The sequence below is a fragment of the Ovis canadensis genome, chromosome 1 (assembly GCF_042477335.2).
Source record: "Ovis canadensis isolate MfBH-ARS-UI-01 breed Bighorn chromosome 1, ARS-UI_OviCan_v2, whole genome shotgun sequence".
NCBI classification, from domain to species: domain Eukaryota; kingdom Metazoa; phylum Chordata; class Mammalia; order Artiodactyla; family Bovidae; genus Ovis; species Ovis canadensis.
Window position 1 is genome coordinate 212340788 of NC_091245.1, and position 25980 is coordinate 212366767.

The window sequence follows — 25980 nt, forward strand, 5'->3', positions numbered from 1 at the left end:
ACATGGGAGGTACCAACAACATCAGCTCTGGCTGCTTCCCATGCCCATCTCTGTGCCTAGCCCTGACCCTGCATTTTCCTCCACTCCCACCCCAGCTGCTGGGTGCTCGGTTCATCAAAGACCACTCATAGTTCTGCCAGGTCAAGGGAAGATCAAACAGCCTTAAAGTGTACCCTTTTTGATACTGGTAAAAACCCTTTCGAAATAGATCCACTCCAAAAAAGATTGTGCCTCAAATAAAACAATATTTGGGCTAGGGTCACTTTTTTTTTTTAAACAATAACAAAATATCTCAGTCTAGCAAAGCCACTTACTTGGGTAACAGAATTTTAACCAGTGTCTCTGCAGTAACAATAGATACTTTCACGTCTCAAGGAAACTAGATCCTAAAGGGAAGGGATGTACCAAGAGAAAGAAAGAAAGTAAAGTCGCTCAGTTGTGTCCTACTCTTTGCGACCCCATAGACTGTAGCCTATCAGGCTCCTCCATCCATGGGATTTTCCAGGCAAGAGTGCTGGAGTGGATTGCCATTTCCTTCTCCAGGGGATCTTCCCAACCCAGGAATTGAACCCAGGTCTCCCACATTGCAGGCAGACGCTTTACCATCTGAGCCACCAGGGAAGCACTACATTAATAACAAACAGGAATCCTTAGTTATCTTTTCCTTAAAGAATGTAAGAGTTAGCTTCATCTTTCAACTATAATTCACTGATAAGAATTATAGTTTTATCTCATTAAAAAGGAGGCAAGTGTTAATTATAATAATACTTATTGTTCAAACTACCAGCAGTGATTTTCTTATTAATTAATGGCAAACTCAATCAAACTGCAACAACTGCTTTTCCTGATATCATTTCCTGAAATAAAAGTTTCAGGGCTTTTATTAAAATAAAATCTGTTTTCACCATAGCCATATTTCCTGGCTGGATTTTTTCCTACTGAAATCTTGCTGCAGTGTGTGTGTGTGTGTGTGTGTGTGTGTGTGTGTACCTGGCCATGTACATATATGTGTCCTGAAGAATGGGAAGAGATAGTGACCACATGGAGCAGTATTTACTGTAGAGACCTAATGTGGAGAGCAGTTCATGAGGTGGGTCAAATAGACCCTGATTTATTGCTCTCTCTGAGAACATTTTCATCACCATCAATAATACTTCTTGGAGCACAGTCTCCAAGTACATGATTTCTTCTCCAAGCTGTGGACTGTGACTGCACATTCAGCCACAGAAAAAATCTTCCAAAATATTCTTAGGGTAACCTGAGATCATATACAGGAGAGGTTAGAGTATTTTTGTCAGAGACACACAAGTATCAATTTTTCTGATCACCCCTCCATGGAGTGTAGTCTGTGATCAGTTTAATTAAAAGTAACAGCTGAAATGAATGGATCAGAACAGTCCTGCTACTGAGTTCAGCGATATTCACTGTGTGTGAGAAAATGAATAAAGCTACCTAAACCTGAGTTGCCTGTGGTCTTGTACCCCTTATGAACATGTTGAATATATTCCTCCTATACATTTTTTTTAACCTCTTTTATTTGTTTTGGATTTAGTACAAAAGAGGGGTAGTTTAGAAGAGGAACAGTGGGAAGAGGAGGGATACTGTGTAAAATATATGAGGCAATTTTAAGTAATTTAGAATAGAGAAGAACTTACTTCAACAAACATACAAACACCTCCTCAATTAACTGTCCTGTCTTAGGAAATATTGATTAAAAAAAAAACTTAAAAAGGCATCACAAATGGTCCTCGTGGAGCTCATTGCCTATCTGGAGAGACAAGAAGTGTGCCATGATGCTGTGGTGGGGTAAGAGGTACGCGGGAAGAATCAAGAGAGGCTATGGATACATGCTGGAGAATAAGAAGGCAACTCTGAAGAAGTGATAGACTGAAGGGTTGAGTAGGAAGCAGTGTGGAAGCAAGGAGGAAGGAGAAGAAGAGAACATAAAGTCAGAGAGCATAGCAGATGCAGGAGACACTATGCAGCACGACTGTGGTTGGTGCCAGGGCCCAGGAGCGAAAGCAGTGAGAGCTACAGCAGGGTCAGACTTCTCAGGCCTTGTGTGGCCTGAGGGAGAGAAAGCTTCAGAAGGACTTCAGAAGGTGACAGGACTCAACTTCCTCTTTGAGGCATTTATGACAGCAGAGTAGACAGTGGATATGAGCAGGGTGAGACGAGAGGCAGAGATGTCGGCGGGGGCTTTGGTAGTAACTCTCACCATCCAAGGACTTGAGTCAACCCAGAGGACCACCAATGCAGAGGGCATACAGTTTAAAAGCAGGCGCAGGGACTTCCCTGGAATGCAGGGAACCCAGATTTGATCCTTGGATAGGGAACTAGATCCCACACACTGCAACCAAGATTCCACATGCCTCATGGAAGATCCCTGGTGCTGCAACTAAGACCTGGCACAGCCAAATGAATAAATAAGTGAATAAATATTTCAAAAGAAAAAAAATCTTCATTAAAAAAAATAGGAACAGATGGTCCTTGACTTGCAATTTTTTTATTTTATGATGGTGCAAAAGCAATACATGTTCAGTAGAAACAGTGATTTTAATTTTGAATTTGGATCTTTTTCCCAGGCTTGCAATATAAGGTACTATTCTCTTTTGTGATGCTGGGCAGGGTAGCAATCTGTGGCTCCCAGTCAACCAGTGATTGTGAGGGGAAACAACTGATATAATCATTCTATAGCCATACAACTAACTTATCACATTCAGTAAAGTATTCAGTAAATTATATAACACTTTATTATGAAAATGGGCTTTGTAATAGATAATTTTACCCAACTCTAGGCTAAAATAAGCATTCCAAATATGTTTAAGGTAGGCTAGACTAAGCTGTGATGTTCAGCAGGTTAGGTATAGTAAATGCATTTTTTTGTCTTAAGATATTTTCTCCTTATAATGGATTTATCATGGAGAAGGCAATGGCACCCCATTCCAGTACTCTTGCCTGGAAAATGCCATGGACAGAGGAGCCTGGTAGGCTGTAGTCCACGGGGTCACTAAGAGTTGGACACGACTGAGCCACTTCCCTTTCACTTTTCACTTTCATGCATTGGAGAAGGAAATGGCAACCCACTCCAGTGTTCTTGCCTGGAGAATCCCAGGGATGGGGGAGCTTGGTGGGCTTCTGTCTATGGGGTTGCACAGAGTCAGACACGACTGAAGCGACTTAGCAGTAGCTTAACCTGCATAAGTTAGGGAAGATCTATATATACTAATGTGCTGGTGATTTAAAAAGTTAAATCACCTTATAAATTAAATCTTCACTTACTCTTAACTCTCTCTTTGTTTCATTAGGCAACTGAATACCTGGTCCATGTATCAAAAACTTTTAGTTTTTATAGTTAATTCTGTATTTGGTTTCTTTTTGTTTTTTTTTTAATCAATAACAAAAGCTGCAAAGGAGAATCACTGACATACCTGGGATAACTTAAAGGAAGCACCCCGTCAGTTCTTTCACTATTTACTACAGAAGATATTAGAAATGGCATTTTTGGTTGTTAACATTACACACCAAAGACTCTCGACTTTTACTAGGACTATCGTTAAAGGCAACAAACCAGCAATAGCAATGTTAGTCGTCAAGGGGAAGCTTCCAGATGAGCCATGTCTTTCAACAAGTGAAGTGTTTCTGAGAGTTAAGCACCAGCAATTACAGGGGATGGAGTTGCTGAGTTGCAGCTCTGCAAGAGAAGGAATAAAATACTCTGTCCAACATAAAATACTCATTTGTTATTTTGTCCCCAAAAGTTGCTCCTTGGATCCATCTCAAAAATGTGTCACAAAAGACAGATTGTTTTTCTGGCTTACCCTTTCTGTCCAGATGTCACTAAATGTTCAAGTGTTCATAGTTTTGCTGTGTACAGAACAGAAGCTGTTCAGAACTTTTTTCATCTTTATTTTCAGTATGTCCAGATTACTTTTTTTTTTTCACATTCTACCAGGTATAACTGGAATACATTTTTTTCTTCTCAAATACACAATCGTATATTAAAAAAAAAAATTCAGCAGAAAGTTTTGCAACAATGAAGGAATTGTCACTGTTTGCTATACATAAATGTTAATGATTTTTTCTTACTCACTAAATGCTATTTGTGTGTAAATGATGTTAGATTCTTTTTTGCCCACCTCAGCATAATCAGCGTGAATTTAATCCTGCTTATCTTTCATGCTGAACAAAGGTCCCATCTATATCCATGTATGTGTGTATGTGTGTGTGTGTGTGTGTATGTGTGTGTAGTCAGTCTGTTTACGGAGATGGGAGGTGATGAGAGTTTATACATCAAAATTATAAGGATAAAAGCCCTCTTAATATTACCTAGATAATTCTAGTGCCTCCCCATCTGGTCTCCTTCTTAATACTTCAGATATATGAGAATGCATCTCATCCCTCTCAGACTTTTTTTTTTTTTTTTGGTACTGCTTTTTAATGAAACAGCTCAAATACTTGGGACATGTCCACTGTCTTCAATCCATAGTGCTACAGTCCCAGGGTACCTACCATCCAGGAAACACTGTAGGATAATTATAAATATTTACAAAATAAGCCAGATTAAGGGACCTGAGAGAAATACAAAGAAAATTCAAGGAAGAGATTAGCAAAAGTGAGGAGTCATGATTATCTGCAGGAATTGGGGAAAGCTTCATGAAAGAGTTAACTGCGAACCCTTAAAGATGGGTAAATGTTCTTGGTGGGAATGCAGATGGTTCATAAGAAAGAAGCAGCAAAGACAAACCCAGGAACAAGGATGGAGTGTGCTACGCAAGAAGTACCTCAAGTAGGCATCTTTTGCTGTTACGTAGTGAAAGTCAGTGAGATGGAGGGAAAATGGACTCAAAGTATGAGGTTCCAAGAAATATCAAGTCATATGGACATATTTAAGTCAGAAAGATCCACTGAAACATTTTGAGTAAGAAAATGGCTATCAGAACTATATTTAAGAAAAATTTATCAGATAGTTATATGTTTTAAGGACAGGGAAGACATGATATCTTAGGAAATAGAGAAACTAGGAAATGATCTCTTAAAAAAAAAAAAAGTGGTATCGATTAGGACCTCAGTTGAAATAGTGAGAATAGAAAAGAGAAGAAAGATGCAAGCTCATTCTTTCTATGTCATGGTCAGCGTCTGATTTTACTGTGACTGGCAAAGCCATCTCTTTATGTGTGGAAATAAGATGGTCCTTTGAGTGAGGGTCCATAGTAGACTGTTTCTGAGGCAGATCAGCTGGTTGATGTTGATATATTTCCTGCAAGAGTCAGCCACTCATTAGAACTCAGGTATTTACTACAGGGGGAAAAATATATATATATATGCCAATTTTTTTCTTTTATTTGGGGAACTAGAATGAAGTTAGACAATACTATGGAATGTGGAAAGGCAGAAAGTTAATGAAAACTAAGTGCCAGAAAGGCTTGATCTTTCAATCAAAGGCCACAATTCAATGGAAACAAGATCCTGGGGCCCAGATGTCAAAGTATTACTTGGCTCACATGTTGAAGGATGGGCAGAAAGGGAAACAGAATAGGAACTCTGTGCTGGAAAGCATTTAGGGTAATTTTCAATCAACATTTAATAAATACATACCCAGGACTGTGCAAGGTACTATCCAGACCTTACAAAGTTCACAGTCGAGTTTGATGAATTATCACATCAGGGAATGGGGAGAATGTGACATAAATGAAAGGATTTGAAGCATGGTTGAGTGCTAGAACAGTTTAAAAGTTAAGATATACTGGCTTGGGAGTATTTATCTTTTAAGAGAAAAAGATTCCCAAAGGGCATTTTTATTTATCCAATATTTGGAGAAGAATGTTTCATTTTGTTTCCTTTCTGATCAACTCATCTGACAGAAGTGGGAGCTGTGGTGAGGTAGAATTGATAGGACTTGAATGGTGAGAAGGCAGGACCCATTCAAGATGCCAGGAAGTTTTGATCCTGGAAGAGTAATGGGGTGAGAAGGGATATCCCAGTGGCTGAGTCCTTCCCCACCAGCTACTCTGCAAAAAGCCCACCCACATAGGCAATTTACTCCTTTTGTGGGTTCCTATCCCATATAGGCTTCCCAAGTGGCTCAGTGGTAAAGAATCTGCCTGCAATGCAGGAGACACAGGAGACATGGGCTTGATCCACATCGGGAAGATCCCCTGGAGAAGGAAATGGTAACCCGCTCCAGTATTTACATTTGGTAGTTGATGGAAAGAAAGGGTAAAAGGAGTAATTTAAGGTAAAGTTTCATACATTCACAATTCAAGCCAAGACAGCCATCAGAAAAACCAAAAGAACTGACTTCTCTTTTCATTAACATTCCTTTGCTTCTTTAATCAATTTTCTCTCTCCTTATCTCAAACCCTGCCCTTTCTCATGGTGAGTTCTAGGGACTTGTCCTGTTGCTGAAGTCATAAGCCTTCTTAGACTATCTCAGTTTTTCATTTGTAAATGTAAATTAGATCTCTGATTCTTCACTTCTTACACACAGACTTAAAAAGCATATTCCTTTAAATTCTCTGTGTTCCTTTGTAAGAACTGCAGTACAAGGATATTTCAGCCCAAGAAAATATGATATATTTTCATGTTTTTCTGCCTCATAGCACCAACCTAAATATATTACTCTATAGCAGAGGTTTTCAACTTTGGCTGCATATTATAATAATATTTAAAATTAAAATTCTGATGCATAAGCCATACCAAACACCAGTTAAATCAGGACCTCTGGGGGTGAAATTCAGGCACCAGTATTCTTAAAGCTCACCAGGTGATTCTAGGGTACAGCCAGGATTAAGAAGCACTGACCAACAGCAACACCTAATTACTTCCCAATTCTGTGAACTGGCATTTATTTTCATGATTCTTGTGCCCATGCCATCTTCTTAGCATTGAACTTTCTAAAGCATTTTACTTTCTAAACAAAACAGGACGAAACCAAACCTGCACAGACATCAAAACCCAACACAAATGCCCTCTTATTTAGACTCCTCTTTTCTCCCCATCACCAGTGTTGATAAATATCACTTAATTGTTTATCCCTCTCTCTCCGATAACAAACTACTTGAATCTGTTCTTAACACATGAAACATTGAACTTTGAACACTGGGTGGTTGTGGACATATATTTTTCCCAAAAGTTATTTAAGCTATTTGAAAATAAGGATTTGGGCACATAGTGAACATTCAATAAATATTTTGAAATCAAATTAATATCTCCAAAAATGAAAAATATAAATCAATCTCTGAAAGTGAAAGTGTTAGTCGCAGAATCATGTCTGACTCTTTGCAACCCCCATGGACTGTAGCGCCTCTGTCCGTGGAATTCTCCAGGCAAGAATACTGGACTGGGTAGCCATTGCTTTCTCCAGGGCATCTTCTTGATCCAGGGATCAAACTCTGGTCTCCTGCATTGCAGGCAGATTCTTTAACCTCTGAGCCACCAGAGAGGCCCAAATCAATTTATACCCCTCCTATAAATAGTATGGGTGATGACTTATGCCTTCTACTAAAAATGAGTTCTTCGAAAAGCCATAACACCAGTTCTTATAAAATCGTGGGATGTGATTTACTATTCCTGGCAACAGCTGCTGCTCATCAATGATAACTTCAAAGTCAGTGATAACATAATTCAGCAGACATGGTGATTCTCAACCTATGCATGATGCCATACGGGCTTCATTACAGCAATACTTCCTGCTCATACAAATGCACTCCAGGTTTTGTTTCGTAAAACTCCACTTAGATTATATGAGCATTGGCCAAAGCATCTAAAGTCCTCCCAGGATAATGGCTATAGACTAAAAGGAGGGGAGGTGTTGAGATAGCTTAGGTGTGACTAAGACACCTTCCCTGCATTCCGGGTGTCCCTGTCTTTCCTCCCTGCACCCATTTAAACCTTGGATTTAATTTTATCTTAAGGTGCCTGGTTCCAGTATCAAATGCAGAGAAACTTGAAGGTAAGTATCACGTTTTACTTATTTTTTCATACATAACATTTACCTATCACAGTTCTTATCACATACAACAGGTGCCAAAACATATTTCATAAGTCAATAATTGAACAAAAGGAAGAACCCTGAACTGATCAAGGTAAGTATTAGTATGAATAGCTCTGTCTCAAAAATCTCCCTGCCTGTTGCCTGTAGAAAGCAAGCACCAATTCCTGCCAGCCCCACAGAGGCAGTGATTTGAACAGGTGCTTGATTAGATAAAACACCTAGGGGAAAAATAATTAAATACATAGTGGCCAATCAAGAAAATATTTTATGATGGAATAATAATACTTAAATGTATACAAATTTTAAGTTATAGATTTCACTTACTTAAAAATCTTAAGTTACAGTTAACCTATAGGGCCAGAACTAGGGAATGGCATGAGAGTCATTCACTTTAGGTAAAAAATTTAAGGGGGTGCAAAAACCTTTGATAATCAGGATAAATAATATTTAATACAATATTCTTAAAAATAAAAAAATCCATGATAAATAATTATAAGGGCACAATCCATATGGGATAGATTTGAAAGATATTATATGTTATTATATCATGAGTATTATTATACCAAAATACTATATGTGTTACCACATAATGCTGTTACTAAAGATCTTAGTAGGATAATAGCTCACAGGTTTTGGTACACATAGCTTTGAAACTGTAACCATATATGCACAGACATGGGCTGCTTTAAAAAAGGAAATCATTTAATACCAAAGGCTGTTGTGGGTGGTTTTCTATAAAAAGCAGCAAATAATTTTTCATGTTTGGGTTATAACATCTGTTGGGTTTTATTCCCAAAGTATCTAATGTGTTAGGAAAGAAACTCACACAGCCCCCACTACAGTGCTCTAAGAAGTATTTATGTATTGAAAGATAGGCTTTCACTTGACTGTTCACTCTTCTATCATTTCCTGAGTGTCTAGCAGGGTGCTCAGCATTGAGGCTAATACACCAGCCAGCTAGAGGCAGACACCCCTGTCAGCAAACACCAGTAATGGTAACAGAATACTGAGAAAGAGACAAGGGAAAGTGATGGGGTTACCATGGAGACGGAACCAACTTCTCCCTAAGGAGAGGATAAGGGGACAAACTGAAAAATATTTCAGGTCAGGGTAATATAACTATTTAGTTAACATGCACTTTTCAAAATTGTTTTTTTTTACCCACCCCTCAACAGCTAGCTGACAATATATTGAAATGCCTTAAAATTCAGAATAATTTTGATGAAACACTTCCATTTTAAGGAAATAACTTGAAAGAAATCACAATGGAATTGCGTTAAGATTTTTCTTTATGAGTATTGATCATAGTTTCTTCTGTAATACAGTAAAAATAAAGGAATAAGCCTAACTAGACATAACGGGTTGTTGACTTACGTATATGAAATAATGGAATACTTGCAGCAATTAAAAATACGTTTGTAAAGAATCAGTAATGACACAGAATGGTGCACACACCTGCTTCTTTTCAAAGGGTGCTCTCTGGTCTGGCAGCATGGGCATCGCATTATCTGGGAGCTTGTTAGATATGCAAGTATGAGGAGTTTCAGGCCCCACTCAGACCTACTGAATCAGAATATGCAGTTTAGCAAAGTCCCCAAATGATTCCCAGGCACATTAATGTTTGAGAAGTACTGGTGTATGCTATATTTTTAAGTAAAATAAAAGTGTCTTCATTATGATTCCATTTCTGATTCCTCCAAGTTTGCTCGATGAATAGATATATATATACATCAAAACATACACAGTGATTATCTCTGGGGATGTTTTATTTTATCTGTGCTTTTTCCTTTCTCCTTTTCTTAATGTTTTCTAAATATCCATCTACAAATGTGTGTATTCATTTTGATACAAGAAAAAAAGTAATTTTTATGAGTATACTTTCTCTTTGCTATTTTTCTTTTAAAATGATTGTTTATGACGAGTGAATTATTTTCTATAAGATAAAAATTCAGGTCAATTATATACTGAGGTTTGCAAGAATGAAAGTATAATTTCACATCAATTGGTTCGAGAACCATATACATAGTAGAATTTTGATTTTAAATATTTCTTTACCTTTTGCCGTAAGAATATTTGTTTCTTTCTAGTCACGCATCTTGCTTTTCTGCCTGTAAAGGCGACTATGTTTGTAGTGTGTCATAGCCATCAGCAGGTTATGTAATGTCTCAGTTCTTATTTCCCTTTGAATCTCATCCCCTCCCCTGTTCCCATTCTAAACTACTAAGATACGCAAGCTTTCTATTTTTCTCTTTCATTTTGTTTTAGGACTTGAATAGCCTCCTTTCAAAACACACACACACACACACACACACACACACACACACAAGTATAATTAGTACAGCCAGCTATTACTATCATGAAGCCCCTTTGGGGACTATTTTAAATCCTATATTCTTCTGAGGTTAGAGGCCAGATTGGAAGCCAAGGCAAGAGGGAAGAAAGATCTTGACCTGGAGAATTTCACAGGTGGGCCCTGGTAGCAAAGGGTAGACACAACAGAGAAAAGGGAGTTATCGGAGGAAAAAGAGAAGGACCTACCTCTGAAGAGTGCCTCCAGCAGTCACTGGAGATAACACATTTAGGGAAAATGAGCAAAACCCCATTCCAGTGCAAACCTTCTTAATGTAACCCTTTGTTAATAAAACCTGCCCTCTGAGAAGAGACACAGTAATTGTGCTTTGCTTATCTCATTCCAGGATCTTATAGAACAAGTGGAGAGCAAGGCTCATCAATGCAGCAGCCAGATTAAGGCAAGCCTCACCCTGTTGGACATCTGTGCTCTTTTCTATAGCAGGGAACTTAAGTGATAGCCATGGGAAGATAAAGCATTCAGAGAAGTCACAGGTAGAGGAGATGAAGAAGATTATCGAAAAAAAAAAAAACTACTAAAAGAATAAATGGGAAGGAAGTAACAGTTATGGAGGGTCTCAAGGGCAGGCTTTTTCTATGTGATCTCGCTTAATCCTCATAGCCGATTGTGCTGTACACGCACTGCCTGAGATTCAATCAGTTTGTCACTTTCTCCAGTTGATTCAGCTAATGATTGCAGAATAGGAATCAACTTAGGTTTAGTTAATTTCAAAGTCCATGTTCTTTCAGCATCAACACACTACCTCAAGAAACAATTCTGAGTCATGCACTATATCCCCGAAGACTTAAACCTTTTTTAAAATTCCCTAAAGCATCCCTTAGTTCAGTACAGTTCTGTTCAGTCTCTCAGTCATGTCCGACTCTTTGCGACCCCATGAATCGCAGCACACCAGGCCTCCCTGTCCATCACCAACTCCCAGAGTTCACTCACTCACGTTCATCGAGTTAGTGATGCCATCCAGCCATCTCATCCTCTGTCATCCCCTTCTCCTCCTGCCCCCAATCCCTCCCAGCATCTGAGTCTTTTCCAATGAGTCAACTCTTCACATGAGGTGGCCAAAGTACTGGAGTTTCAGCTTCAGCATCATTCCTTCCAAAGAAATCCCAGGGCTGATCTCCTTCAGAATGGACTGGTTGGATCTCCTTGCAGTTCAAGGGACTCTCAAGAGTCTTCTCCAACACCACAGATCAAAAGCATCAATTCTTCGGCGCTCAGCTTTCTTCACAGTCCAACTCTCACATCCATATATGACCGCAGGAAAAACCATAGCCTTGACTAGATGGACCTTAGTTGGCAAAGTAATGTCTCTGCTTTTCAATATGCTATCTAGGTTGGTCATAACTTTTCTTCCAAGGAGTAAGCGTCTTTTAATTTCATGGCTGCAATCACCATCTGCAGTGATTTTGGAGCCCAAAAAAACAGTCTGACACTCTTTCCACTGTTTCCCCATCTATTTCCCATGAAGTGATGGGACCAGATGCCATGATCTTCGTTTTCTGAATGTTGAGCTTTAAGCCAACTTTTTCACTCTCCTCTTTCACTTTCATCAAGAGGCTTTTTAGCTCCTCTTCACTTTCCGCCATAAGGGTGGTATCATCTGCATATCTGAGGTTATTGATATTTCTACCAGCAATCTTGATTCCAGCTTGTGTTTCTTCCAGTCCAGTGTTTCTCATGATGTACTCTGCATAGAAGTTAAATAAGCAGGGTAACAATATACAGCCTTAATGCACTCCTTTTCCTATTTGGAACCTATCTGTTGTTCCATGTCCAGTTCTAACTGTTGCTTCCTGACCTGCATACAGATTTCTCAAGAGGCAGGTTAGGTAGTCTGGTATTTCCATCTCTCTCAGAATTTTCCATAGTTTATTGTGATCCACACAGTCAAAGGCTTTGGCATAGTCAATACAGCAGAAATGGATGTTTTTCGGGAACTTTCTTGCTTTTTCCATGATCTAGCAGATGTTAGTAATTGAGTGAAGAGTAGGGGCTGTGGAGAGTGGAAAGAGCCCTTGGCTATGACATCAGAAGTGAATCAGAATTCTGCTCTGCCTCTCGCTAGTTCTCACCCTGAACACTTAACCTCTCAGAGCCTATTTCATTTGGTATAAAAAGATAATAACAAACATGTACGACCAGTAGCAGAAATGGCGGTAACCTAAACATCCATCAGTAGGGTACTAGCCCAATCAAGGATATTTTATTCAGACCATCAGAGAGGAGTGCTTTCTCCCCATTCCTGATTTCCATGGAAAGGAATTTTTTAAGCACTCTGTTAACATCCTTTCTACTCTTTAGTCCCTCCACCCCTGGGAAGGTGGCATAACGTTATCTAAGTGGTAGGTCTTAAATCACATTTGCTCTTCATTTGGGCAACTGCACTAGGCTACACAGATGCGTTCAGTATTAACAAACCTGCCTAAAAGTGTTAGTTGCTCAGTCGTGCCCAACTGTTTGTGATCCGATGGACTGCAGCCCACCAGGCTCCTCTGTCCATGGGATTTTTCCAGGCAAGAATACTGGAGTGGGTAGCCATTTCCTTCTCCAGGGGATCTTTCTGACCCAGGGATCAAACCTGGGTCTCCTGCACTGCAGGCAGATTCTTTACCAACTGAGCTACCAAGGAAGCCCCTGACTAGTACATAAAACCCCAGACTCCTGCCCAGCCTCTATCTGAAATAAAATTAAATCAGCGGCCTCAATGTGCCATCCATTTGTTGTCTTCTCAAATTGTTCAGAACCTGGGGCAGTTGATGAGGGAAGAGGGGTACCATTTACAGGATGCCCTCAAAGTTCCAAAACATATGTTGAAAACTGTGTGACCATTAAAAAAAAAAAGGAAAGTGAATATATATATATACTTACTGTCATGGAAATTATTCTGAGATATGTAGTAAAGTGAAAAATGTTAGGTCCAGAACAGTCTGTTTTAGTGTATCCCCATTTGTATAAAAATAAAGGACAGATTCACAGAGAGATCCACATATATTTAATTAGGAAGTCACCGGAAAACTACAGAAGAAATCTTTTACTCTGTTCTTGAGGATGGAAAGTGGGAACGTGAGGCAAAGTGTATATGATCTAATATGATTTTAACTTTCAGTGATACATGTATTATATTTCACCCACTCCATTATTGCCTGGAAAATCCCATGGACAAAGGAGCCTGGCAGGCTACAGTCCATAGGGTGGCAAAGAGTTGGACACAACTGAAGCAACTTAGCATGCATACATGTATTATTTTTTTAATTTAAAAATACACATCTGTTCACGTTGTGTTGAGGAATAAACAGCAGTGCATTGGTAAATAAAACCTGCATAACAGAGTCAATAGTTCAGCTTCTTCATTTTTTCTACCAGAAGTCAGCTCTTCTTTGAAAGTAATATTCCTCTTCAAGTTGCTTTCTCACAAGATTGTCCTCTGACTTCTCTTGGCCTCTTGCCCTTAATCACTAGAGGGTCTCCCATACCAAAAGAAAGCTACTCAAGGGACCAAGAACTGCAGCTCACCCCCACACCCTAGCATCCAGGCCAGTATCTTAACATAATAGAGAGCCAAAACATGTTTGTAACATTGGACAGCACACAAAGCTCTTAGAGCCCTAGCCAACAGTCTACTCTAATTGTTATGGAGATTGAGTTGGGATAGAGAAAACCTTTGCATGACACTGGTGAGCAGGAAGCACAGCTTCAAAGAGCAGCTGAGGCGCCCCAGTAGGATGGGACTCAGCACCTGATGTTATATGCAAAGACACCACATGTGCTGCTCCCAACCGCCATCATGTCCTCACATGGAAATCTTAAACAGAAACACATGGCTAACACAAAACAAGTCTGACTTTCCCCCCTGCTTTGTGTGTTGTTTGGTAATTGTCTGTTGGGGTTTAAGAAAGTATAAAGTAAAAATTACCAAAGCAAGGGAAAATGAGCTGCAAGTTCTTTTGAAGTCTTTTACCTTGGGCATGGTTTATAAAGGGACGCATTGGTGTTGTGGGATGAGAAGTCTGGCTAAAGTCCATCTTGGACTCTCTTTAAAAGACAGCAGACTAGGAAGTCACACAGCATGGGTTCAAATCCTGATTCCTCCCCTGCTTGCATCTGAGGCCTATGGTCTCTACACCTTGTTTTCCACTGCTGTGAAATGAGAATACTTACCCCAAGTGTATAAATGGTAAAATACCGAAGCACCAGATAGATGCCCTATTTGTGGTGGTAATTATTAATATAGAGATTAATTGATAAAAAAGTTAACTCTGACTAATCATCTATCCAATTATTTATCTTGATTTTTCCCTCTGGTCTGTAACTTCATAGACTGGAACCCTCCCTTTATTCATTTTTATGTCCTAGCACTCTGCATTGCTTACTTATAGTTCATGCCTTAATAAACACGTATTGAATAAAGAGGAAGAGAATTAGAAATAACTTCAGGCTAACCAATGTCATTTCTACCCATATTCAACATGAACTTCTATATCAGTGCAGTTGTTCTTTTCCCACTTCCTTTTCACATACCATACTCAGTTCTAAAAAAGGGGAAAACATCAGCCAGTTGCATGGAAACTGGTCCTAACTCATTTAAGATTTCCAAGAAAGAGGATAAGCTAGAGAGGCATGCTCCTTGAGCTGAGAAACCAAATTATCAGACAGTATTTCTTAGCAACATGCAATTTAAATCTTCCTGCTTCAAACCTGGCTCTGTTGTTTGGAGGCTCAATTTATGTTTTAAGTAACTTGCTCTGGGACACAGTATAAAACTTGGTCTTATAAAACCATAGGGTTGCCACAGGGACTTGGTTATTTCATGTGCTTTCCCCTTAATAAAATGGCCCTACATTTTCCTTCTTTCTATTTCTCTAGGTTTATAAAGGCCTTGTTAGTGTGATTAAAACTGCTATCTCACCACTCCTCTCTCACTAACACCATATCTAATAGAATCCTACATGACACAAAATATGACGATTTTGAAAAATTCTTTACCAATCAACAAATATTCACTTTACAACTACAGTACTATGAGCTCAACTTTGTTAAAACATATAGTTCCCATGTGCCTTAAATTCCTACAAAACGTCACTTAACTTCTGCATTTTTAAATGTATGTACTTAAAAGCAAAGCAATATTTGTTTTAAAATATAATAAAATACAATGTGTTATCTATTTAGATTAAAAATAAACTTTTTATTGATATATATTAATAATTTATGCAGGGTGTAGAGTTTGAAGAATTTGACAAATGAATACACCTATGGAAAATACCACATTCCTCAAAAGTTAGAAATCTCTCTCAGTCAATCCCATTCTCCCACTTTCCAGAGGCAACTACTGTTCTGCATCAATTTGTATTAGATTAACCTAGCCTATAGCTTCATATGGGCTTCCCACGTGGTGCTAGTGGTAAGGAATCTGCCTGCCAATGCAGGAGACACAGGAGATGTGGGTTCGATCCCTGGGTTCGTAAATCCCTTAAAAGAGGGCATGGCAACCCACCCCAGTATTCTTGCCTGGAAAATCCCCATGGACAGAGGAGCCTGGTGGGCTACAGTCTATGGGGTCACAAAGAGTCTGATGTGACTGAGCACACTCACATGCATAGCTTCATATAAATAGAACAATATAGTATATGAATATATAAAGAATATATGGTATATATTCTTTTGTGTGAGGCATTTTATTTGCTCAGCATTATGGCTTTGAGATTCATCCTTGGTTTTTTCTGTATCAGTAGTTCTTTTTAATGTAGACTAATAGTCCATTGTATGAATATACCATAATTTGTCCATTCTCCTGTCAGTGGCTGTATTGGTTAATTTCTTACTGTGAGCTATTATGAATAAAGAAGTTATAAGTATCCTCGTGAAAGTCTCCGTGTAAATATATTTCTTTATCTTGGACAAATACCTAGGAGGAAAATTCTTGAGTTGCAACATGTTTAACTCTATAAACAACTGCCAAAAATTTTTATACTTCCATTAGCAATATTTAAGAATTCTTTTATTTTCTATACCTTTGAAATTTTGTCAATCTTTTCATTTCAGTCTTCCCTGAAAAATAATAATGTTGACACTTGTTCACATGCTTATAGATCATTTATACATTTTCCCTTTTGAAGTGTTTTTTCATACCTTTTCCCCATTTTAACCAGCTTTTTTGTCTATTAATTCTTGGAATTCTGAATATATTGGGGTTTTTTCCCCTTTTTTGTGCACCTGTGCACATTCTTAGTCGTGGCATGTGGGATCTAGTTCCCCGACCAGGGATGCAAACCAGAACCCTGTGCTGGGAGGACAGTCTTAGCCTCTGGACCACCAGGGAAACCCCTAAATACATTCTTTATATATGCCTTGTTAGATACAAGATTGCAAGTGTTTTCTCTTAGCCTGTGGCTTGCCTATTAATTTTCAGAACTGTTTCTTTTGATGAGAAGAGTTTTTGAGAAATGTATATCTACTCCAGGGTCATGAATATATTTTCTTCTAGAAGTTTTTAAATATTTCTTTTTAGCTTTTAAGTCTAAAATCCATCCCAAACTAACTTTTGTATATGGTGTGAGGTGGGAACTAAAGTTTATTTTTCTTTTCTTATGTGGGTTTTCATAGGGTATGATGGTTAAATATATGTGACAACTTGACTGTGCTATAGGGTGTCCAGATAGCTGATAAAATATAATTTCTGGGTCAGTCTGTGTGTTTCAGAATATATCAGCATTTCAACTGACAGACTGAGGAAAGAATATTACCCTCACCAATGTGAGGAGGGGCTGGGGCAACATCCAATCCACTGAGGTCCTGAATGGAACAAAAAGAAGAAAGAAGGGTGAATTTGTTCTCTCTGCTCTAACTGGGACATCCATCTTCTCCTGCTCTTGGATATGGATGCTCCTGGTTCTTAGGTCTTTAGATTCAGACCAAAACTTTACACTGACTGCCCCTAGGTTCATCAGATTCCATGCCATGGGGATGTTATTAAATATAGATTCATTATCTTTGATACATGTGTATCTATCAAGATATTTTCCTTTTTCTCATGCCAGTGTTAGTGATTTACATTTTTTGAGGAATTTGTCCAGCTAAATTGTTGAATTAATTATAAAAATTATAATATTTAATTCTCTTACTGTCAATAGAATAAGAAACACATCTATTTAATTATGAACATTTGCAATTATTATTAGTTTTTTTCTTTCTTAAGCTATTTTGCTAGTGGTTTATAAATTTTATTGATCTTTTCCAGGAACCAGTGTTTTGTTTTATTGATTTTCCCTATTGTTTGTTTACTACTTCATTGATTTCTACCCCTATCTTTACTATTTCCTTCTTTGTATTTATTTTGTATTTAATTTGTTCTTTTTCTAGCTTCTTAAGGTAGAAGCTTAGAGTATTGACTGTGGATTATTGCTATTTTCTAGTCTAAGTGTTTAAATGTATAAATTTCCTGCTAAACACTTTTTATGGCATCCCACAAATTTTGATATGCTGTAGTTTTATTTTAATTTAGTTTAAAATGTTCTAAATATTAATTTTGATCTCTTTCTTGACAAACGAGTTATTTGGACATGCTTTTTAATTTATAAATATTTGTAAATGCTTGTGTGTTTTCCTTATTGATTTCTAATTCAACTCCAATGTGGTGGGAGAAGATATTTTTAAATTTATGAATTTCTCTATGACCCAGAATATTTTCATCTTCATAAATGTTGTATATTTTCTGGAATATAATGTGTATGTGTGTGCATATATATATATATATATATATATATATATATATATTGCACAGGAGCAGGATGTAATTTCTTATAAATATTAGTTATGTTAATTCAATTAAGTGAAAGTGTTAGTCATTCAGCCATGTCTGACTCTTTGTGACCACATAGACTGTAGCTTGCCAGGCTCCTCCATCCATGGGATTCTTCAGGCAAGAATACTGGAGTGGGTTGCCATTTCCTCCTCCAGGGGATCTTCCTGACCCAGAGATTGAATCCAGGTCTTCTGTGTTCCAGGAAGATTCCTTACAATCTGAGCCACCAGGGAAGATCTAATTCAAGTAAAATATTGTTTAACTCATATATATTTACTGGGTATTTTGTATTTGTAATAGAAAGGAAAATTAAAATCTGGAAGTCATATTATGGGTATGTCTATTTCTTCATTTAATTCTGTATATTCTTGCCTTGTGCATTTTGAAGTTTATCAGTTGCAGAAACATTTAAGATTTTTATGTCTTATTATTCCTTCTTGGTCATTTGACCTTTTAGATGTCTCTCATTGTTTTATGTTCTTTGTCCTGAAATCTATTTTATCTAACATCAGTAAAGTCACTCCAGCTTTCTTGTGATTAGTGTTTTCATAATATGCTATTTTGCTTTTTATCTAAGTCATAGTGCGTATAGCTGGATCATGCTCTTTTAATCAATCTGACATTGTTGCCATTTAATTATAGAGTTTACTCTAATTACACTTAAAATATATATGAATATGGTTATAAGTCTGTTTTTTTGCCATTTTTTCCTTTTGTCTTAGTTTTGTTTTTTTCCTGCCTTCTGTTGGATACACTGAATCTTTTGTCGCTCCAAACATTCTTTCTGATTTATTTAGAGCTTTAATAATATCTAGATTAAAACACGTATCCTAACAATCTATTATGAATTAATGTAAAATCTCTTTACATATAAGAACATCACAATAGTATGCTTCCATTTACCTTCTTCTATCTTCTGCAGTAGCTGTTGTCATATATTTCATTCCTATATATGTTATAAAACTTATGTCATCTTATATTTTGGTTTGCTCTTTTGTTTTAGATAGTAATTATAATTAAAAAATAATTTTAAATGAAAACGTATTTCTGTTTTCTAGATACTTATCATTTCAGGTCCTCTTTATTCCTTTGTATGATCTGAATTCCATTTGCCATCATTACTCTTCAGACAGAAGAAATTTAATATTTTTATAGTACAGACCTACTTGTGATAAATTCTCTCAGCATGTATTTGATAGTGTCTTTATCTTCAATTTTAGAGAATATTGTTACTGCACATACAATTCTAGATTCATGAAATTCTTTTCTTTCAACACTTTAGAAATGTGGCCCAACTGTCTTCTAGATTACTTTGTTTTTTATAAAAAGCTTGTGTTCAATTCACCTTTGATCTTTGGAAGGTTATCTCTCTCTGTTTGTTTGGTTTTTTCTTTTTTTCCTGTGTGCTCCTAAGATTTTCTCTTTGTGTTTGGTTTTCATACATTTGACTACATATTTTTTAGGTTTTGTCTTTTTTGTGTTGATGCTTCTTAGAATTCATTTAGTTTACTGATTTTTTAAGTAGATATTTTTATCATATTTGATCAATTTTCATCATATATGTTCAAATCTTTTTTATTTTGCTCCAATTTGTTTCTTCTCTTTTTATAGCTCTAATTACATGTATGTTCAGACCACCACTTGAAATTGTCCAGTAGGCCACTGAGGACCTGTTTGTTTATGTTCAGTCCTTTATTCTCTCTGTACTTTAGTTTAGATAGATTCTTTACACTTTAAGCTCACTAACTTATTTTTCTTTTTCAATGTCCAACTACTGCTAAGCCCATTCAACTGTTATTCTTTTATATCTTGCAAGTATCCATTCTGGAATTTTCACTTGGTTCTTTTTTAGTTTTCATTTCTTTGCCTGCTTCTTCCATCTATTCACTTATTTTACCTGTCTTTTAGAATTCTTGAACAAATTTTAAAAGGCTGTTTCAGTAATTTGTTAATTGTCAGTAAATTGTCACATAATGCCAATATCTGTAATATCTCTACATTAATCTCCATTGACCATTTTTCTCCTGGTTGTGGGTCACATTTTCCTGTTTCTTCACAGCTCTAAAAATTTGGTTGAAATTCTGAAGTTTAATCATTGCCCTTTCAAGAATTTTACATTTTGTTTTACATGCCAACTAATTTACTTGATTATTTTGATTTTGTTGAGACTTACATTTAGATTTTATTAAGCTGGATCTAGCGTAGTCCTTATATTCCTAAAGCAAGGCCTTTCTAGGTTCAAGTGAATTCCCAGGTTTCAGTCTGGCTAGTTGGACCTCAAGTTCTCTTGCTGTTCTTGTTATTTAGTCGCTAAGCTCTGCCAGGCCCTTTTGAGACCCCATGAACTATAGCCCACCAGATTACTCTGTCCATAGGATTTCCCAGGCAAGAACACTGTAGTGGGTTGCTATTTCCTTCTCCAGGGGACCTTCCCAACCCACAGGCTGAACCCATATTTCCTGTATTGGCAGGAGGATTCTTTACTACTGACCCAGCAAAGAAGCCCCAAGATCGCTTCAGTTCAGTTCAGTTCAGTTCAGTCACTCAGTCGTGTCCGACTCTTTGCGACCCCATGAATTTCAGCACGTTGGGCCTCCCTGTCCATCACCATCTCCCAGAGTTCACTCAAACTCACGTCCATCTAGTCGGTGATGCCATCCAGCCATCTCATCCTCTGTCGTCCCCTTCTCTTCCTGCCCCTAATCCCTCCCAGCATCAGAGTCTTTTCCAATGAGTCAGCTCTTCGCATGAGGTGGCCAAAGTACTGGAGTTTCAGCTTTAGCATCATTCCTTCCAAAGAACACCTAGGAGTGATCTCCTTTAGAATGGACTGATTGGATCTCCTTGCAGTCCAATGGACTCTCAAGAGTCTTCTCCAACACCACAGTTCAAAAGCACCAATTCTTCGGCTCTCAGCTTTCTTCACAGTCCAACTCTCATATCTTAGCACAGTGAAATCTTTATAATCACACTGTTGAGTTCATACACACAGTAGCCATTCTCTCCCAGACCTTGCAGAGTTATACCTATATGTACATATCTTAGTATTCAGCCAAAGACTCAAAAGCTTGCCCAATGCAGATTTCTGGAGTTCTTTCTCTGGAATAGTCCCTTTCTTCACTACCCTGCTCCACAAATTCCAACTGCTTCAGCAGCCGCAATCTATGATCTCTGTTTCCTACATCTCATGAGACCACTGTTCTCTCTTTGACCTCTACAATTTGGGACTGCAATTTTGAAAGTGTCCCCATGGAAGAAGCACAGGAGAATATGGAGCTCACCTCATGTGTTTCCCTTGTCAGTGATCACAGTCCTGTGTCATGTTGTCTGATGACTGAAAATGCTTATTTCATATAGTTTCTCTAGTTTTATATTAAGTCTGATACATATTAGTCCACTAAGACCAGTATTGAAAGCCTATATCTAAACTATACAGTTATGACTAAAGGTGAAATAAGAGCAATAAGAGATCTTTAATAAAGATATTATTATGCTTAATCATGACAAAATTCTGTGAACATTATTATTCCAAAGATGAGGAAACTGAGACTGAGAGAGGTTAAGTGAAGTTAGCCAGTAAATGGCAAATCCAAGATTTGAACTAAGACAAGTTTGACTTTACAGTCTATATTTTTTTCCACTTTATACAAATGCTTAAAGTAGTCAAAGCCAAGGGCTTCCCTGGTAGCTCAGTGGTAAAGAATCCATGTGCTAATTCGGGAGACATGGGTTTGATCCCTAGTCCTGGAAGATCCCTCAGAACATGCCTCAGAGCAACTAAGCCGGAGAACCACAATTAATGAGCCTGGGGTTCACAACTACTGAGTCCATGAGCCACAACTACTGAAGCCCATGCACCTAGAGGCCCTGCTATGCAATAAGAGAAGCTACAGCAACAAGAAGCCTGCACACCACAGCTAGAGAGTAGCCCCTGCTTGCCGTAACTAGAGAAAAGGCCCAAGCTGCAATGAAGACCCAGCACAGCCAAAAATAAATTTAAAAAATCTTTTAAAGTAGTCAGAGCCAATTTCTCCAAGTAATGGAGACTTGAACTGGGCTTTGAAGCAGTGACAGAGCACAGTGTGTGTGGCAAGATTTGTGCAGCACCTTGTACAGACAAAGCTGAATAGCTTGTGTGAAGTCAGTTTCTAGAGGATAATGTAATCTGACCAAAAAGAAAAACAGGAAAAGAAAGAGATCCAAAAAAAGAAAAGAAAAATCGTAATACCTTATCAAGATATTTTAGATTGTAGTTTATTATATTTTAGTCACATATTCTTTTTCTCACTTTTACTGGTAATTACACAAATATTCACACTTTTTTTTGACCTCTGAAAATTATACTTTGTAACTTTTGTTCACCTGTCTTCACCCAAGTACTCCTCCCCTACTCCCCGCCTCTGGTTACCATAAATCTGATCTCTTTTTCTAGAGTCTGCTTCTTAGTTTTTGAAGTATAATTGACCTACAACACTAGATTACTTCCTGGTGCACAAGATAGTTATTCAGTATATCTAAACATTACACGATAAGTCTAGTTACCATCTATCACTATACAAAGATTTATATGATTATTGACAGTATTTCCCATCCCCATAACTGATTTATTTTGTAACCTGAAGTTTGTACCTCTTAATGTCCTTTATCTATTTCACTCATACACACTCTTTTTTTTAAAAATACACACTTTTATAGAATCTTCCCTATGTTTACAGCTTCTGAATATTGAAGTCTGCCAGTCATTTACACAAAAGACAGAAAAAGTTAAAAAGAAAAATCAAAAACTGAAAAGGTGAATTTTACCTTTGTTTTTTCTCTAATCACATCTGATTGGTTTTCATTAAAATGTAAAGAATTTCTCTAAACCTCTTAAACATCACAAAGCCTACAGTTGCTAAAATTCCTTTTCAAGAGACACCTTGCCTCTCCTCATTTAACTACAATTTTATCTACAAAGTCTTCCTTTCAGCTCATGACCTCCTCATCTACAAGGATCACAATCTATTTAGAATTATTATTTAAGCAGTCTTTCTGCTGGAGGCAGGGTCATAGACCTGCCTTCCCAATCTTAACTTGTGAAGAGAATTCCCACTCTTCAGCTGTACAGAATTGCTTTCTTCCTGTGGAAACTAACTTAAATAGCTGTTGGGTATTAAAGATGTGAAATTTCTTTAAAGATTTACAGGACAGCTTTGATTTTGCTAAATGATATTTACAAATTGATGACTTTAGTCTGAGCACTTTCTACCTACCAGGAACAGTGATGTCTACAAGAATTACTTCACTGGGTCTTTACAACAGCCCTGTGAGGTAGGTCCTGTTATAATCACCCCCATTTCACAGAGGAAGAAACTAAAATTTGGAACACTTAAGTAACTTGTTCAAGAGCACACAGCAATAAATTGCTGTACTAAGAGCTGTACTCAGAAGTTCATACAACTTCGAGAAGACAAAATCCAATCCCTAACTATACATAAAGGAGGTAAAAAGTAATTTCTGTATATATCAAAGGTCTTTAGAACCAGACATACATAAATTCATACTATGGTTCTCCTCTTTTCCAGATGGGGAGGTTGGGAAAATTACTTATTCCTTATTACCTTGTTTCTTTATCTTTACAACTCCTTGAGATTATTATTTCTTGGTGTGTTCATAATGATTCATTAAGATAGTACCTGAAAAAACACCTTGTACATAAAGGAGGGAATAATAATAATGGCACTGTTATTATTCTAATGTGCTCCCCAACTTGCATCAAATTTAAGATTCATATTTCCCTGAAATGTAATTCTAACATTTACTAGTTCTATGCTCCTGGATATTTTAGTTAAATTTTCTAGGCTTCAGTTTCCTCATCTTAAAATTGGGGATAATAATAATTACCTACTCATAAAATTGTGAGAACTAGGTGTCTTATACAGCATTCCCTGACCTACCCTAAGTGTTTAGTGTGTTATCTGTCTAATGATTATGACAACGGCTAGACATAAAGGTATAGTAAAGTTGTTCAAAGTTCAATATGTATGGGAATAGTGTGCATTGAGAACTTGATTTGGGGGGTGGGGGGAAAGACATGATATTTGAAGAAATCTGTTACTGCTGGCTCTGGCCCATCAGACTCCTGTCTGCATCCCATTAGATCAGTAAAGCCCCAGGAAAGAGCTGTACCATATCAAGACCGCTGTGAACCCCTACTTACAGAGAACAATCCAATGGGGACACAGCCATTCTCCCTACACTTTGTCACTGAATAGCAAAAGGGCCTTGGGCACAGTGCTGACTCAATTCCTTGGAAGAATGGAGGCACCCACAGTACTCAGGGGGAGAGCAGAAGACAAGGACAGTGAAGGAGACTATGGTTCTTAGAGAATCATTCATAGCAGAGCAGCAGCAGGATATAGGATTTAGCAAGGGCAAAGCTGGAGGTGAGCACATCTAGGGAAATAACTGAGGAAGACTTCAGAGAACTCTATTATACAGGTGGAGGCAATGAGCCAGAGTAATTTGAATAATGACTAATAGAGTGACCTCATTTATATTCACAGGCTGGAGAGGTCTGGAGAAATTCAGGTTACAATATAATAAAAACACATAATTATTATTATTATTATTGTGGTGTAATTGCATTTGGAGCACAGATTTTGCTCAGAGCTGCTTGCTTGACACTCTAGATTGCACCAATTTTCTAATGGCACAGAACCAATTTTCTAGCGGTTTGAGTTTTGACTTTCTCTTGACATTGCTTAGTGGGTCAGCATGAGTAAGCTTTTAAGAAATTGTGTATTTGTTCCTTAAGTACATTTCTCTGTTTAAAATGCTGATGTGTTTTTCCATATGTTTAATTAAAGTTTACATAAACCTTCATGTTTGTGCTGTCCCTTGCATTTATAAGAAAAGTTGTTTTTTAAATTGACTTAATTAACATAGGAACAATTAGAAATAGGAGGCCCTGCATCAGTAAAATTTTCATTATTCATTAAATCTAAAAAAGATTCCTCTTAAGAGTGTCCATTCAAAAGGCTACCGTCTCAAATTTGTAACAGGCTTTATCCAGTCTGATTTATACTACAAATGCATCAGAAAAATTCGGAGACAGAATAAATTTTTTTTTTAAATTTTTTGCTCAATTTAGGTATTTTTAATGTTTAATAAGAGAGCTGCAAAGCTCTAGTCCTTGTTCAAGTCTCGTAAATATAACAACTAGGGACAAGAGGTTAGTTTTAGTCAAAAGGCCAATTTATAAATTCAGTAGGCTGAAGGAGAAATTTTTGCTTTAGTTAATTTCTATGTAAAATAAATCCCTCCCCCCAATAAGAACTCTTTATGAAGGTAAATAATTTGTGAACTGATAGTGAGGCAGCTCAAGGAAATGAAGCATATGTTTTCAGTAAAAATATCTTTTTTAATTTGACCTCAAAAAAGTGACGTTTATTTGGCAAACTCTCTAGACAGTTAAGCTGCCTCATATAGGTCTCTTTACTATGAATCTGATCTTCATTCGGTCCTATATTATAGGCATTAGTGAGAATGCTATCAGTTACCTGACTGGTTAAGAACGGACTTTCTTAAATATTTCTTATAGGACAACTAATCCTTCCAATTACTTACACGTGGAAAGTATGCCAACAAAAGTGTCTAATCAAAAGATAACTTCTGATTATTTCAAAGGCACATTCAATATAAAGAAACATAAACCCTTGGAAGAAAGATAAAATTTTCAATACATCAGTAAGTATTTATTTCTAAGCAGAGTCAATGCCATTATTACTTTAACAATAACTTTCTATCAAACACTTAGAGTCTCTATACTAACCA